Here is a 17,545-nt window from a genome sequence, read left to right on the forward strand (position 1 = left end):
CTCAGCATCTGCATTTTTATCATCACATCTCAGGGCAGGGTCAGGCCATAATATTTCATCAACGTCGCACATGATGTTTGGTCTTGCCAGGCAGCGTGGGAAAAATGCCATTTTGTGCCTTAGCAAGCCCTGGATAGGTTCCACAGACATATCACCACAGGCCTCCATCATTGCCTCCAGGAGGTTTTGCTGTGCGTAGGGGTTGCAGTCATACAGTCACCACCGCCATGCTGATAAAAATTCCTCAGTTGGATTCAAAAATGGGGAATATGCTGACAAAAAAGAATGGTGAACCTGGGGTGGTCATTGAATCAGGCATGAACCAGAGCAGCCCGATGGAAACTCACGTTATCCCAAATGACAACATATTGGGTTTGCTCTGGTTGCCCTGGCTCCCCTTCCTGCTGAAGAATGTTATTGTGTAGCTGGTCCAGAAACTGAAGGAGCTGTGCTGTGTTGTATGGACCCACTTTGGCATGGCGGTGGAAGACGCCATGTCTCGTTATCCCTCACACCTGTCACTTATCTGGATTTAATCACGGGTGTATATAGGGATCCCTTTTCGGTTTGCCTCTTGATTGTACAACCTGCTACTGTTGGAGTGTATGAGTGTTACATTAGTTGAGGTATTGGTTGCCTCATTGAATTGCGCCTGAAATAGCTTGTTTACCTTATTTTGTCTGAGTTCTGTCCTCAGCGTTCTATATTAATATCCTATTGCTTTGTTCCCTTTGTTTGTTTTCTACACGATTGCACCCCTTTGTTTTCTGGCCTGGATTTTACCCATGTACCTAATTCTCTTTTCTGTGTCTGAATAAATCCATTTGATTTCAGCTCTTGCAACTGGTTCCATGCCCATCTCTTTTCACAAGGAGTGTTCCAGCAACCATTATACACACAGCGTGACGTTGCCTCCCCTCTGGCCAGGAACTTGTATGATGGCACGATGACTAATGATGTTCAGCCATGGCATCCCGCTCAAAATTCTCTACAGAAGTAAAAAAAAATATAAATGTACTGTACATGTACTGTACATGTAGCGTACTCGTGTACTGGATTAAAAGATTGAATACTGCAATTACTGTCACATAGAACTATACATTACGGTACTGATATGCTGAAGAGATAAAAATTCTGTATAGAAACTACCTGCACATTATTGGAATCATTGCTCCTTAACTCTGTTTGAATTCCTCTCAAAATGCACACGGTACTGCTGCTTTGTCCTTCAATCCTGTCAATGGTGAAAATGCTGATACTGTCAATTTCTGGGAAAACTACCTTGTCTTCCACTATTTGGGTTTGAATATCCGTCAAATGGATGGCATTATTGTCAATCGCTGTATTCACCCTCCAACTTCAGCATTGTTAGGATCCATTGTTCCAAAGCACACGGACATGCCTGTAGGCCCTATTTATTGATCATGCAATTCTGATTGGTGTGTTAACAATTTTGAGGCTTAGTGTTTGCTCCTGGAGAAAGGTGTGCTCTTTGTGTGTAGGTTGCGATGACTTGAGTTAATTATATTGAGAGCATGTGTTTGCTGAATTAATGTATTGCAATTAATTATTTATTTGGCCACTTTTGTGTAAGGTTTTTCAAAAAGAGTTTTGAATATTGCAACGTGTGGAAACAGGTGAATAGTGTTTACGGTTATGGGAAATGTGTGTTTTTGGGAATGATGTAAGTTTATGGGTTTTTGTGCTATACGAACCAGTTTTTGTGTGTAAGTAATCGAGAAAAGAAAAAAAAAAGAATAACGTTTCTCAACATAAAATTGTGAAGAGTTTGGAGATCTCATCATATACAGTACATAATACAATTTAAAGATACCGAGAATCTGGAGAAATCTCTGAATGCAAGGGACAAGGCAGAAAACCATCATTGGATGCCTCCACAAATGCAAATTAAAACTCTACCATGCAGAGAAGAAACCATATATAAACAAGATTCAAAACCGCTGCTGCCTTCTCTGGTTCCGAGCTCATGTAAGATGGACTGAGGCGAAGTGAAAAACTGTCCTGCGATCTGAGAAATCATTGAAATAATTTTTGGGAATATTAGACCATGTGTCATCCAGACTAGAGGAGGGAGATCATCAGGCTTATTATCAGCGCACAGTTCATAAGCCAACATCCGTGATGGTATGGGGGTGCATTAGGGGTGCATTAGTGCACATGGCATGGGTGACTTGCACATATTTGAAGGCACATTTTGTAGTGCCTTCACAGCATATGCTGCCATCCAGATTACATCTTTTTAAGGGAACACCTTGGTTATTTTAGCAGGACAATGCCAAACCACATTCCGCGCATATTACAACAGCATGGCACCGGATTAAAATAGTCTGGGTACTAAACTGGCCCGACTGCAGTCCAGACCTGTCACCCGTTGAAAACATTTGGCGCATTATGAAACGAAAATACGACAAAGGTGACCCCGAACTGTTGAGCAGCTGAAATCCTGTATCAAGCAAGAATTAAAATACATTTCACTTTCAGAACTACAGCAATTTGTCTCCTACCATACCATACCATACCATCTTCTTCCGCTTATCCGGGGCCGGGTCGCGGGGGCAGCAGTCTAAGCAGGGATGCCCAGACTTCCCTCTCCCCAGACACTTCCTCCAGCTCTTCCGGGGGGACACCGAGGCGTTCCCAGGCCAGCCGGGAGACATAGTCCCTCCAGCGTGTCCTAGGTCTTCCCCGGGGTCTCCTCCCGGTGGGACGGGACTGGAACACCCTCCCAGGAAGGCGTTCCGGAGGCATCCGAAAAAGATGCCCAAGCCACCTCAGCTGACCCCTCTCGATGTGGAGGAGCAGCGGCTCTACTCTGAGCTCCTCCCGGGTGACCGAGCTTCTCACCCTATCTCTAAGGGATCGCCCGGCCACCCTGCGGAGAAAGCTCATTTCGGCCGCCTGTATCCGGGATCTTGTCCTTTCGGTCATGACCCAAAGCTCATGACCATAGGTGAGAGTAGGAACGTAGATTGACTGGTAAATCGAGAGCTTCGCCTTGCGGCTCAGCTCTTTCTTCACCACGACAGACCGATACAGTGACTGCATTACTGCAGAAGCTGCACCGATCCGTCTGTCAATCTCCCGTTCCATCCTTCCCTCACTCGTGAACAAGACCCCTAGATACTTAAACTCCTCCACTTGAGGCAGGCACTCTCCACCAACCTGAAGTGGGCAAGCCACCCTTTTCCAACTGAGGACCATGGCCTCGGATTTGGAGGTACTGATTTTCATCCCCACCGCTTCACACTCGGCTGCAAACCGTCCCAGCGCATGCTGAAGGTCCTGGTTAGAAGGGGCCAACACGACAACATCATCTGCAAAGAGCAGAGACGAAATTGTGTGGTCCCCAAACCTGACACCCTCCGGCCCCTGGCTGCGCCTAGAAATTCTGTCCATAAAAATTACGAACAGAACCGGTGACAAAGGGCAGCCCTGCCGGAGTCCAACATGCACTGGGAACAAGTCTGACTTACTGCCGGCAATGCGGACCAAGCTCCTGCTTCGGTTGTACAGGGACCTGACAGCCCTTAGCAAAGGACCCATGACCCCATATTCCCCAAGCACCCTCCACAAGATGCCGCGAGGGACACAGTCGAATGCCTTCTCCAAATCCACAAAACACATGTGGATTGGTTGGGCAAACTCCCATGAACCCTCCAACACCCTGTAGAGGGTATAGAGCTGGTCCAGTGTTCCACGGCCCGGACGAAAACCACACTGTTCCTCCTGAATCCGAGGTTCTACTATCGGCCGTATTCTCCTCTCCAGAACCCTGGCATAGACTTTCCCGGGGAGGCTGAGAAGTGTGATCCCCCTATAGTTGGAACACACCCTCCGGTCCCCCTTCTTAAAAAGAGGGACCACCACCCCGGTCTGCCATCCCAGAGGCACTGTCCCCGACCGCCACGCGATGTTGCACAGGCGTGTCAACCAAGACAGCCCCACAACATCCAGAGACTTGAGGTACTCAGGGCGGATCTCATCCACCCCCGGTGCCTTGCCACCGAGGAGTTTCTTGACCACCTCAGTGACTTCAGCCCGGGTGATGGACGAGTCCACCTCTGATACCTCATCCTCTGCTTCCTCAATGGAAGAAGTGACAGCGGGATTGAGGAGATCCTCGAAGTACTCCTTCCACCGCCCGACGACATCCTCAGTTGAGGTCAACAGCTGCCCACCTCTACTGTAAACAGCGTTGGTAGGGCACTGTTTCCCTCTCCTGAGGCGCCGGATGGTTTGCCAGAATCTCTTCGAGGCCAGCCGATAGTCCTTCTCCATGGCCTCACCGAACTCCTCCCAGGCCCGAGTTTTTGCCTCCACAACCACCCGGGCTGCAGCCCGCTTGGCCTGTCGGTACCCGTCAGCTGCGTCAGGAGTCCCACAAGCCAACCAGGCCTGATAGGATTCCTTCTTCAGCTTGACGGCATCCCTTACTTCCGGTGTCCACCACCGGGTTCGGGGATTGCCGCCTCGACAGGCACCGGAGACCTTACGGCCACAGCTCAGAGCGGCCGCTTCGACAATGGCCGTGGAGAACATGGTCCACTCGGACTCAATATCTCCAACCTCCCTCGGGATCCAGTCGAAGCTCTGCCGGAGGTGGGAGTTGAAGATCTCTCTGACAGGAGACTCGGCCAGACGTTCCCAGCAGACCCTTACAGTACGCTTGGGCCTGCCGAGTCTGTCCAGCTTCTTTCCCCGCCATCGGATCCAACTCACCACCAGGTGGTGATCAGTTGACAGCTCCGCCCCTCTCTTCACCCGAGTGTCCAAGACATACGACCGCAGGTCAGATGAGACGACAACAAAGTCGATCATCGACCTGCGGCCTAGGGTGTCCTGGTGCCACGTGCACTGATGGACACCCTTATGCTTGAACATGGTGTTCGTTATGGACAAACTGTGACTAGCACAGAAGTCCAATAACTGAACACCACTCGGGTTCAGATCAGGGGGACCGTTCCTCCCAATCACGCCCCTCCAGGTGTCACTGTCGTTGCCCACGTGGGCGTTGAAGTCCCCCAGTAGAACAATAGAGTCCCCAGTCGGAGCACTTTCCAGCACCCCTCCCAGAGACTCCAAGAAGGTCGGGTACTCTGCACTGCGGTTCGGCCCGTAGGCACAAACAACAGTGAGAGACCTATCCCCGACCCGTAGGCGCAGGGAAACGACCCTCTCGTTCACCGGGGTAAACTCCAACACATGGCGGCAGAGCTGGGGAGCTATAAGCAAACCCACACCAGCCCGCCGCCTCTCACCATGGGCAACTCCAGAGTGGTGAAGAGTCCATCCTCTCTCAAGGAGTGTGGTTCCAGAGCCCAAGCCGTGCGTAGAGGTGATCCCGACTACCTCTAATCGGAACCTCTCAACCTCACGCACTAACTCAGGCTCCTTCCCCGCCAGCGAGGTGACATTCCACGTCCCTAGAGCTAGTTTCCGTGTCCAGAGATCGGGTTGTCTAGGCCCCTGCCTTCGACTGCCGCCCGATCTCCTTCGCACCGCAATTTGTCTCCTCAGTTCCCAAAACACTTACAGATAATTGTTAAAAGGAGAGGTGATGCAACACAGTGGTAAACATGCCCTTGTCCCAACTTTTTGAAATATGTTGCTGCCATTAAATTCAAAATGGGCATGTTTTTTCTCTCCCAAAAACAATAAATGTTCTGTTTCAACATTTGATGCATTGTCTTTATATCATTTTCAATTAAAGATAGAATATAGAGAGAAATGATTTGCACTTATTTGTAAACAGGGTTTTACTCCACAGAGCATGCAAAAGCAGAAACCAAGCCCTGAAGTCATATGAACACTGTAGACCTCAGAGAACTGTAAAGCAATAGATCTGGGGAAAGTTATAAAAAATGCAAATGCATTTAATGTTCCCAAGAGTACCATAAGCTCCAGCATTGTGAAATGAAGTTTGGAACCACCAAGATTTTGTCTGTGTGGCCAAACTATTTAACCATGCAAGAAATGCCTTGGTCAGAAAGGTGCCCAAGAAATCAGTGGCCATTCTGACAGAGCTTCAGAGTTCCTATAGTGTCTGCAGCACTTTGTCAATTAGACATGTATGGTAGAAAAAGGCATATGACATGCCACCCAAAGGAGTGCATAAGGGACAAGATTCTCTAGTCTGATGAAATCAAAATGTGACTATTAGGCCTGAATGCCATATCTGACAAACACAAGGTACCTCATCACCTGGCTAATACCATTCCTATGGTCCAAACTACTTGTTAGAAAAAGCCCCCCAAGAATTTACAATGTGAAGTGTAAAATCAGTTGGGTGCTGAGATCGTTCAAGCAAGAACAGTAACAAAAGGAATGGTTTAAGCAAAGTGCAGGTTAAGAGAATACATTTTTTATATTCTCTGTTTCCTGCCAAATAATTAAACATCACCCACTGCTTCAATCAACAAAGGACTGCATGAAAACTGGTATAACCCACTTTATTTTGAAATTTCATAGTTTAAGCGTAGCCTAATTTCAGATTAATTTAGGCTTGGGGGCCAGTGTTGTTGCTTTGAATATAATATTATACAATGCAAATCTTTCTGGCCGTGGGAATGGTTGTCCATGCTTAGCTTAACACACCAGGGATCAAACTTTGCCATTGAAAAGTCTCTGATATAAGCCTTTACCTTTTGGTAAAGGCATATATAATTGTTGGGTAATGTAATAATATGCACAAACGTAAATCATCACATTTTCCATTTCATTATTATCAATATTTGTCATGTCTGTAATTTTCATTTAGCAGGAGAGCAATAACATAATGTCCTTATACTAGTCCCATCCAAATGAACATCCTGGTGTTTTTGACACGTGCTATTAGTGGTTTGAACAAGAAAACAACAATGAATTAAAAAATTTAAGTGTTTTGTGCTAGTTAATATAGCATTCAATGGGAGCAATTACTGATCCCATTGAAACACTTGCTGTTAATAGATTTTTATTCCCCACTGAACTAATAAATGACAACTTTACTCTCTTATCCATAGCCAAAAAAGAATCTCAAATGCAATTCTGCTTCTGAAATTTTCAGGTTGATGGGATTTACAATGTATACATTTTCAAGTATTCAATTTTCATGAACTGTCTTTAGTGGCTCCGTTAGTGGCTCTCACAGTGTAAAAGGGCCTATAACCTGTTGCCTTTTTCTCTGTACAGCACAAATTTTCCAGCAGATCAACTAAGTTACTGTAGGTCAGTCTGTTACAAAATGTCACTCACTATCATTGGTTCATAATGTATTTAAAAGAGCGTTTATTTCTGTTGGTCAAGGCTCCATTCTTATAACTGATAAACTTAAGATTAGTTAGTCCTTAGTAGATAAGCCAAGGATTGCTTATGAACTAGATAATACTGCCTTGCGTCTTTTGCCCTACAGAAGAGAAATAAGATGCATTTATGGGATATAAAAAAACAAAAAACAATTTAGGCAATTACTTCCTACGCCATTCTGTGCTTATTTGAACAGAAATGTAGTGACCTGTGTCAAATGTTAGCACTTGGCCCACTTTTAGTCAACTATCTTTCAAAAGCTGTAAAAGCATTTTTTTTGGTGATATTCTAAAAACATAAAAACAATGTTAATAACAGAGGTATTTTGCTCCCTGTCTTTTACAGTCTGCTTCTTTGAGGAAGACTGTATGGCCTACATGGAAATTGCCTACTAAAGCCAATAGAAATTACACATTAGAGTGTGATTTATTTATATACCCATATCATTTCTAATGAATAAATGTTGTAAAACATTTGCTTGCTCCTAGCAATAGGAGAAATGTTATGGACATTTTCTGATATTACAATGCAACAATTCTACATATAGCCACTTAAATATGTATTTTATTATGTATTGGATATGTATCATATTTAGCAATGTTGTTATATTGCGTATTGTGTACAGTATTGCGTTTTTTTTATGTGTTGTTCCTATTTTAATAATGGTACAAAAAAGGTATGGGCTACAGAGGAGCAAGGAGATTTGTGTGTGATTTGTGAAGCAATTGTATTTACAAATTTTTTAGCACTGAATCTTGTGGATCACATTACTGATTAATACATTCTGCCCAATCCTTATCTACACTAAAATGCTGAAGTTAATTTATTGATTCAAAATGTCCCATAGCAACCTTTTACATTTGGCCTTTCTTAATTTACTTAAATGCTAATGTTAAAAATGAGAACGAGAAGGTCAGAACATGACACAACTGAATTGGTGTGGCCAAACAATGGCTCTGTTATTTTTTAAATGACAATGGTATTACATTTTGAACCGCTTTTGTGGTTGATATTTCAAGTTGTTGATAGAATGGACCATATTCAATTCCTCTGGACAACACAGGGTAATCTATAATAACATGACTCATTTTAGTCATATCCTAATTTTTTAACTGTTCTTAATTTGTTGTTTTTCATTTAGAATTTCATTGTTTACTTGATTGATTTAGCCCCTCTGACATTACGTCTGGGGATGCATGCCTACCACAGCGATAGCCTGTGCCTAGATGCTTTGTCCATATCAGAGAGCTAACACCACTTGTGAAGGGCCAGGAGTGCTGGCTAATTTAAAACCAGGGGAGGTAGGGTGTGAAAGTCCTCCTTTGTTTAGACACGTTTACAAAACAATACAGGAATCTACATTCATCTAGAGCTGGAGTGGATGTGGGCAGGCGGTTGAGCCATCTATCCTCATATGGTGTGATGGTGGCATGCAGGAGGCTGAGGAGCTCCCTTAAGCCAAGTCCTGGGATTTGAATCATTTCTCCACAGGAAGCTTGACTGGATGGTTTGTTTAGCTGGATGTGATTTCGAGTGGCAGGGGGGGGTGTTGCCTGGTCAAAAGAAACACAATGGGGAATACTTTCTGAACACTGCTAATAGGCAATAATGATGTGGCTTGCATCCAAGCAATTCGTTTGCCGTATCTCCAGATTAAGAAGTTCCCCTCCTTTTATTAATCACGCATGGCCTCGGCTTGTACAGTGTTGAGAGAATGAGTCTGCAATGACAGTTAATTACGTGAGTCAATTGTGCCCCTGAGTTTTAATCCGTACCTTACTGGTACAGTAAATTAGATTATATAGAATTACACATATTGAGCTAAGCACAACCTGATGCAAAAAAAATACATGTGAGTCTAGATACGGATTTTGTTACTTTGTACACAATATAGAAAATGTTCAATCAAGCTAAACATACTAGTAACATATTGTGCAAACAGACAGGGAGAAAAAACCCAGGAGTATCCTATTGCGGGACAACTACTCTTGCTCTTTCAGTAAAAGATTCCAGGAAAAGAGGCACAAGAGAGAATGAAGAAGATAGGGAGTCAGCCATGGGATTTCGAACACTGGATAAGATAGATTCTTCCAAATTCTAATTGGAGAACAGTTGATTTAATTGGTATCCATTTGGCTGACAAAGAAAACCAAGGGTAGTGAGCAGGCAAGAATGCCCCTGGGGGCAATGTGAACATGGTGTGGCTCAGCTCAACGCTCAGGGACGGATCACTTCCAAAGAAAAAACCGTGGGAGCTGGCAGAACAGATTGTAGTGGGGGTCGGAGGGGGAGACCAAATTCATGGTGAATTGAGAAGCTTTCAACAGAGAGGCATCTTTATTTGGAAGAGGAAGACCATTTCAGAGGCAGAGCTGCACTTCGGCTTAGGGTACTGATGTGTAATGGGACACTGACCCTGGGAGGACAGAAGTGGATATGGTTCATCGGTCCCTGTAACCTAAGGCTTTGGTTGCAGATAAACCTATATTAAGATGATCACAACAACGTCCTAAATACCCAGCATTTTAATGTATCTGTTTTGTGGAAGATGAAGATGTATACACCAGACTTACAAAGAAACATTTACAAACAAAAATAGAAAGTAAAATTTTGCATAAAACAAAGCTTTCACAAATGTATAGTTTTATTTTATGTTAGGAAAGTACCTAACTCCATTATTTTTTCATTATTCTTTCTACAGTTAGACTACCATACAAATATTCAGATGGTTCAAACTCTGAATGCTCATTGACTGAAAGCCAATATCACATTTAAAAAAGGTATGCTTACTTTTCTAGTATGTAATAGCGATAAGGTTAGCAATAAGGCACCTGTTTGTGTATATGTCTTATACTACTGTATTTACAGATTTAACAGGGGGGAGATGAACTGGTGTGAGCTTCAATTTACAATATAGTGAACTCCAAAGTTTTAGACATAATATGGAATATTATGTTTTTCCAAAGTAGAATTTCAACAGCTTAACTCTTTCTTATGCTGTCCATGTAGATGCTAAACAGTGTCTGTTAGTTGGAGAGGCTTATATGTGAAGAGAGATGCAAAGGAAAGGGGGAACCCAGGTGCTGGAGTGTTTTCACTGCCTCTGTGGAGAGGAAGGGTGGGGGAGCAAGGGCAGATGACCTGGAGGGGGTTCAGAGGCAGGGGCCACGCACGGGAGACCTTCCCACTCTACCTCAGGGGAACACAGCCACTGCTTATCTCTTCCTACAGTTTTTATCCTCATTCCAGCTTGCATTTCCCTTTTCCTCCTGGTACAGGAGAACAACGATAGTAGTGTTGTATCATACTTAAATTATTGGATAAGGCAAGCTCACAGACACTTTTAGAGAGGAAGTGTATAGTTTTGTTGTTGTTTCTGTAACTTTTACCAAATGTATATTCTTATTAATATCCATTATTATACCGAATATTAGACAGTATTGCCATTTTATTGTTATGTAGTCTGCCCAATTTTCTAACATTTAAAAATAATGTGCATATAATCATACACACACACACCACACAGTGTCGCCTCTTCCTACAAGCAGAACACATGCATCTCAGTTGAAGTCTCAACGCACTGTTAAGAGTCAGTTAAGAGTAAATATGATCCCAATAAGTACTACTAGTTACTATTCAAAGGTTAAGGTAGTCCAGCAAACTTTGTAAACCGAAGTAGGCTAAATCATCTACAAATTACAAATGGGGCATATTTAACAATGTTAGAAATGTTCAATAAGCTCGCTCCACAGTTAGATTCGAATGCCATCCATGACATACTTTTTGGCTTAACCTGTTGAAACCTTTTAATGGAGGGCAGGTATATGTATTGTGAAGCAGCACAGTGGTTTGAGCACAGTGTGGCGCAGATCAACATCTGGGGTTGCAGTGACAGAATTTTGAAGGGGTGACTGTAACAGAGTTAGGAAGCAGTCAGCTTGCTCTAGTTATCCTGAAATGTTGCAGATGGCATCCAAGAGGCACCTTTAATGTTTTGTGAATGAGGTGGCAACACCTTGTAAACACACTGTCCAACATGTTAACCTCTGTCTTTCTCTCTCTCACTCACACACACACACACACAAACACACAGACACAGTATCTATTATAAAAAATAAACTGTTATGTAGAGGTTATTTTTGCGATTCCACTGTTCAGATTAAGAGTATGGTTACTGCTGCTTCTCTACTGTTATAGCAACTGTAGCAGATTTAATCCCCCTACAGTATATGACAGGACTGCCCTCACCTTGCCCAGCACTTAAAGAAGCAATCTTTCAAAAAGTCACCTTTCAATTAAAGCCTGTGTGAATGTGCGTCCGTGCAGACGAGAGTGCTGTATGCTGGGGAAGAAAGGGCCCATTCTTGATGTAAATGAAGAGATGCATATCAGTGTTAATCCATTGCTTTGTAGTCACAGCCATACCCAAAGTCTGTCTAATTTCCCTCACCCTCCCTTTTGCAGCCAGAAGTGTATCGATCGGCAGTAATTGAAGTGTACTTGATAATCCGCAAGGCAACAGGGGAGAGCGAGACCCTCAACTCTCACATCGAAGCACAGTGAATGGTTTAGTGTGTTTGACTGTGAGTGTGTGGTGAAGGGGAGATCTCTAAGGTATGGGCGGGTAGGGCAACACCCCCTTCACCATTTCTTCTCAGCTGATTAAACTCATTGAGAGCCAGACGAGTGGAACAAATAGATATAAAGGTTTGCCTGGCAGCTTACATCCATTCAAATTTCTTCATTCAAACAGCCAGAGTCTAGTCTCCAAGGCCTGTTTTATACTAACATTACACCGCTGGAGTGCCTGTTTCTGAAATGAACCATATATTATGCATCACACACTCCAAGATCTCAGGTGGAAACTTTAAGAGTGTTTAATTGGCTTACATGGTTAGATACTTTTCTTGGACCAGTGATTACTAAAAATACATTACAACATTTTTACTTTAACACTTCTGTATAATCAATTACTTATGCACACATCTTAGACTGAAAGAACAATACATAACGTCGGAATGAGCAATGTATACTGGCCATAGAAATCATCAAAATGGTCAGTCTCCCAGTGGTGGGTTGAGTGCTGAGAAACTACTCAAGTAAGAGTGAACTTAAGTACTAGTTAAATTAATAATTTATATATTGTGTAGAGGAACAAGTCACATGATCACCCCATTCAAATGGATACTTCAAAAACATACTGATTTGTTTGTGCAATGGGACTTTTTCAGGTAGATGATCATGTGACTGTTGTACATATTTATGATTAAATAAAATAAAAAACATTGCTATATATTAAGCAATCATGCAATTGAATAATTCCAGATTGTTCTCTTCTATGTATATTTTATAGCCAAATAATTCAACTGCTTGTTAGAAAGCTCATCTGTTTGAGATTGAAACTGCTTCTGATGGCTATGAATTCGCTATGAATTCTGGGTATTGTAGTAAAGGAAATGTAGGGTCCATTTCTAACAGACACAGTATGTAGGCTATCTGAGAAGCAAAATCATTTCCATTTAAAACCCACCTAAAAACTTGCATCTCAAACAAATGCAGGCAGCAACACTAAATGCCTTATAAAAGTAACATACTTTCTATTATATGGAATGAGGTTTGGGATCTCTGTGTAATGAAAGAAAATATTTAAAAAATGGACAGGTCAAATAACGTAAAACCCATCGCCTTGACTGATCATCCATTTTTTTTAAGGATAGCAATCATACTTAGCCATTTATTATCACATAGTAGTTTGGTTCCTTTTGATATCATAATAATAACAGAAATCACCCAAATGGCCCTGATCAAAAGTTTACATACCCTTGAATGTTTGGCCTTGTTAAAAACAAGGTGACACACACAGGTGAAAATGGCAATTAAAGGTGAATTTCCCACACCTGTGGCTTTTTAAATTGCAATTAGTGTCTGTGTATAAATAGTCAAGGAGTTTGTTAGCGCTCATGTGGATGCAATGAGCAGGCTACATACTGAGCCATGGGGAGCAGAAAAGTACTGTCAAAAGACCTGCATAACAAGGTAATGGAACTTTATAAAGATGGAAAAGGATATAAAAAGATATCCAAAGCCTTGCAAATGCCAGTCAGTACTGTTCAATCACTTATTAAGAAGTGGAAAATTCAGGGTTTTCTTGATACCAAGCCTAGGTCAGGTAGACCAAGAAAGATTTCAGCCAAAACTGCCAGAAGAATTGTTCAGGATATAAAGAAAAAGGTATACAGAAATACAGGCTGCTCTGGAAAAAGACTGTGTGGTTGTTTCAAGGAGCACAATATGACGATACTTAAACAACAATGAGCTGCATGGTCAAGTTGCCAGAAAGAAGCCTTTACTGCACCAATGGCACAAAAAAAGCCAGGTTACAATATGCCCGACAACACCTTGACACGCCTCACAGCTTCTGGCACACTGTAATTTGAAGTGACGAGACCAAAATATACCATAAGCGCTGTTTGACGAGGGGTGAAAAAGGCCTATAGTGAACAGAATACCATCCCCACTGTGAAGCATGGTGGTGGCTCACTGATGTTTTGGGGGGCTATGAGCTCAAAAGGGACAGGGAATCTTGTAAAAATCTCTTCTGCACGAAAGCTGCGCATGGGATGCTCTTGGATTTTCCAGCACGACAATGTCCCTAAGAACAAGGCCAAGTTGACAATCCAGTGGTTACAGCAGAAAAGGGTGAAGGTTCTGCAGTAGCCATCACAGTCTCCTGACCTTAATATCATCGATCATCGATGATAGATCTCAAACGTATGGTCAAAACTATTCATTTGCATTGCCTTGCAAAGCCTGATAATGGACGTTTTCAGTGGTTACAGGTGCTTGTCTACCTCAGGAACCTCACTGCTGCTCTCCCGGTATTTCAGTTGTACATTCAATTTCCCTCTTTGCACTTTTAGTATTGCCATTGTACTTGCATTTTTACAGTTGTTACATACTGTAAAAATGACCTTAGTGCTGCTCAGTGCTGCTATCTCTGCATCATGGTTGCTTATGCTACCCTACTACAGTACACCTTAATTTCCCTATTTTGCACATCTTGAATGCTATTTAGAAATTGCCATTTTTACCCGAACAACAGTTAACTGTTACCCACTCGTAACATACACTATACCTAATGCTTGTAAACTTTCTGCCCTCCTCTATTTGCCTTAATTGCACGTTTAGTATTGCCATTTGTACTGCATTTGCCTTCATTGCACATCTACACATTCCACCTGTAATATACATATACTTAATAATTGTAAATGCTTGTACATTTTCTGCCCTCTTTGCACTTCTGGTTAGATGTTTACTGCATTTCATTGTACTTTACTTGTACTGTTCAATGACAATAAAGTTGAATCTAATCTAATCTCAATGAATAGTGTCAAAATAATTTGTGCCATTGCCTCTAGGTTGTTCCAGCGGTCTAAGCCTCTGCCTCTGCCATAGCCAGTTCCCAGTTTTGGCCAGAAACGTCGGTCATTCAGTAAATTTTTTAAATATTATAATATAATAAAAATGTTATTTAAACAATGTAATTGGGAGGAATTGTCACGATGCAGGTGTAGTGGAGTGTGTAGAAGAGAAACTCGAGTCAAACGCAGGGAGGCGATAAACGTAACTTGTATTGTCAATATACAAAAATCAAAGGCACGCTGTAAAACTGCGCACAAGCACTAAAACAAACGTGCCTATCTCCAGTAATGTAAGACATAGAGGAATACCACACAAAGACACCCAGAAACACAGGAACTAATATAGGCAACATAATGAGGGAATGGACACCAGGTGTGTGGTATAACAAGACATGACAGTTCCATGGGAGGAGGAGCGGCGTGGCTAGAAGGCCGGCGATGACGCGCGCCGAACACCACGTCGGGAGGGGTGGCGCGCGTTCTCGTTACAGTACCCCCCCCTCGACGTGCGGCCCCGGATGCGCGCCCCCGCCGGCCCCGAGGCCGACCCGGAGGACGCTGCGCAGGACGTTCAGGGTGCTGACGATGGAAGTCGGCGAGGAGCTCCGGGTCAAGAATATCCATCGCCAGCACCCAGCAACGCTCCTCCGGGCCGTACCCCTCCCACTCCACCAGGTACTGCAGGCCCCCCCCCCCGGCGCCTCGAGTCGAGGATGGAACGGAACGAGTATGCCGGGCCTTCCTCGATGTCCAGAGGGGGCGCAGGGACCTCCCGCACCTCAGATCGCTGGAGGGGACCAGCCACCACCGGCCTGAGGAGAGACACATGGAACGAGGCATTAATCCTCTAATCAGGGGGAAGTTGTAACTTATAGGTTACCTCGTTCACTCTCCCCTGGACTTTGAATGGCCCCGCAAACCGTGGGCCCAGCTTCCGGCAGGGCAGGCCCCCAATCGGCCCATAAAGGCCTTCCAGACCCGAGATGTGAACTGGGGGCCCCGGTCAGAAACAATGTCCTCCGGCACCCCGTAGTGCCGGAAGACATGGGTGAATAGAGCCGTCAGGAGACCGGGGAGGGGAAGGAAGCGGCAGGCCTTTGAAAACCGGTCCACAACAACCAGGATCGTGGTGTTGCCTAGTGGGGGGGTAGATCGGTTAAAAAATCTATGGACAGGGGAGACCATGGTCGTTGTGGAGCGGGCAAAGGATGTAGCTTACCCGCCGGAAGGTGTCTAGGTGCCCTACACTGGAGGACTGGAGAACAGGAGGACACGTACACTCTCACATCCTTGGCCAGGCCAGGCCACCAGTACTTGTCGGTAAGGCAGCGCACAGTGCGGTCTATGCCCGGGTGACCCGTGGAAGGGGACGTGTGGGCCGGGCTGACACACGATCAACCTCCATTTCCACCCCATGGGCGGAAATCCGAAACCCGAGGAAGGAGACGGCTCGGTGGAAGAACGCGCACTTCTCTGCTTTAGCGTACAGGCCATGCTCCAACAGCCGCTTCAGCACCCTGCAAACGAGAGACACATGCTCAGCACACGTAGTGGAATTCACGAGGATGTCGTCGATGTAAACCACAACTCCGCGCCCCAGCATGTCCCTAAACACATCGTTCACAAAGGACTGAAACACTGCAGGAGCATTCATCAACCCAAACGGCGTCACCAGGTATTCGTAGTGCCCCGTGGTGGCGCTGAAGGCCGTCAACCACTCGTCTCCCTCTCGGATTCTCACCAAGTTGTACGCGCTCCTGAGGTCCAGTTTCGTGAAGAAGCGCGCCCCATGCATTGACTCAATGTACTGGGAAATAAGGGGGATGGGTTATGAATAACGGACCGTCAGTTTATTCAGCGCCCTGTAGTCAATGCATGGACGCAAACCCCCATCCTTCTTCTTCACGAAAAAGAAACTTGAGGAGGCAGGCGAGGTGGAACGGCGGATCTGCCCCTGCCGCAGGGATTCGGCCACATAGGTCTCCATCGCTGCTGTTTCTGCCTGCGACAGGGGATACACATGACAATAAGGAGGCACAGCATCTCCCTTTAGGTCTATAGCACAATCCCCGGACCGATGTGGTGGCAAACGACTAGCCATGGTCTTAGAAAAGACCAGCGCTAAATCAGCATATTCCGGGGGAATGCGCACTGCGGAGACACTGTCTGGACTTTCCATCGAGGTTGCACCAACGGAAACACCTAGACACCTCTCCTGACACTCCTGAGACCACCCTGTCAACACCCTCTGCGACCAGGAAATAGTTGGGTTGTGTCCTGACAACCACGGAAGACCCAACACCACAGGGAAAGCAGGAGAGTGAATAACATGAAATGCAATCTGTTCAGTATGGGCATGCTGTACAGTCATAGTGAGGGGCACTGTGACGTTTTCAACTAGACCAGTACCTAGTGGTTTGCTGTCTAAGCCCGTAATGGATCGCCATGTCGAAGAGCTGGTCAAACGTCAACATGGTGTCCCGGCATGCCAGCTCCCTACGGACGTCAGGCTGTAAGTGGCACCGGAAATGATCAATAAGTGCCCTCTTGTTCCAGCCCGACCCCGCCGCCAGGGTCCTGAACTCCAAGGCGAAGGCCTGCACACTCCTCGTCCCCTGCCTGAGGTGCACAAGACGCTCGCCGACCTCCCTGCGATCAGGCGGATGATCGAAAACGGCCCGAAAGAGGCCGACGAACGCCACGTAACGGAGTTGGCCCAGTCCAAGGGCCGAGACCTTCTCCCTACCCCCCGGGTGAGGGCTGAGGGAGGCGAAATATGGGTCCAACTGCCGCAAAAACCCAGAGCACTGGGCTGCGTC

This window comes from Esox lucius, chromosome 19 (genome assembly GCF_011004845.1).
Source record: "Esox lucius isolate fEsoLuc1 chromosome 19, fEsoLuc1.pri, whole genome shotgun sequence".
NCBI classification, from domain to species: domain Eukaryota; kingdom Metazoa; phylum Chordata; class Actinopteri; order Esociformes; family Esocidae; genus Esox; species Esox lucius.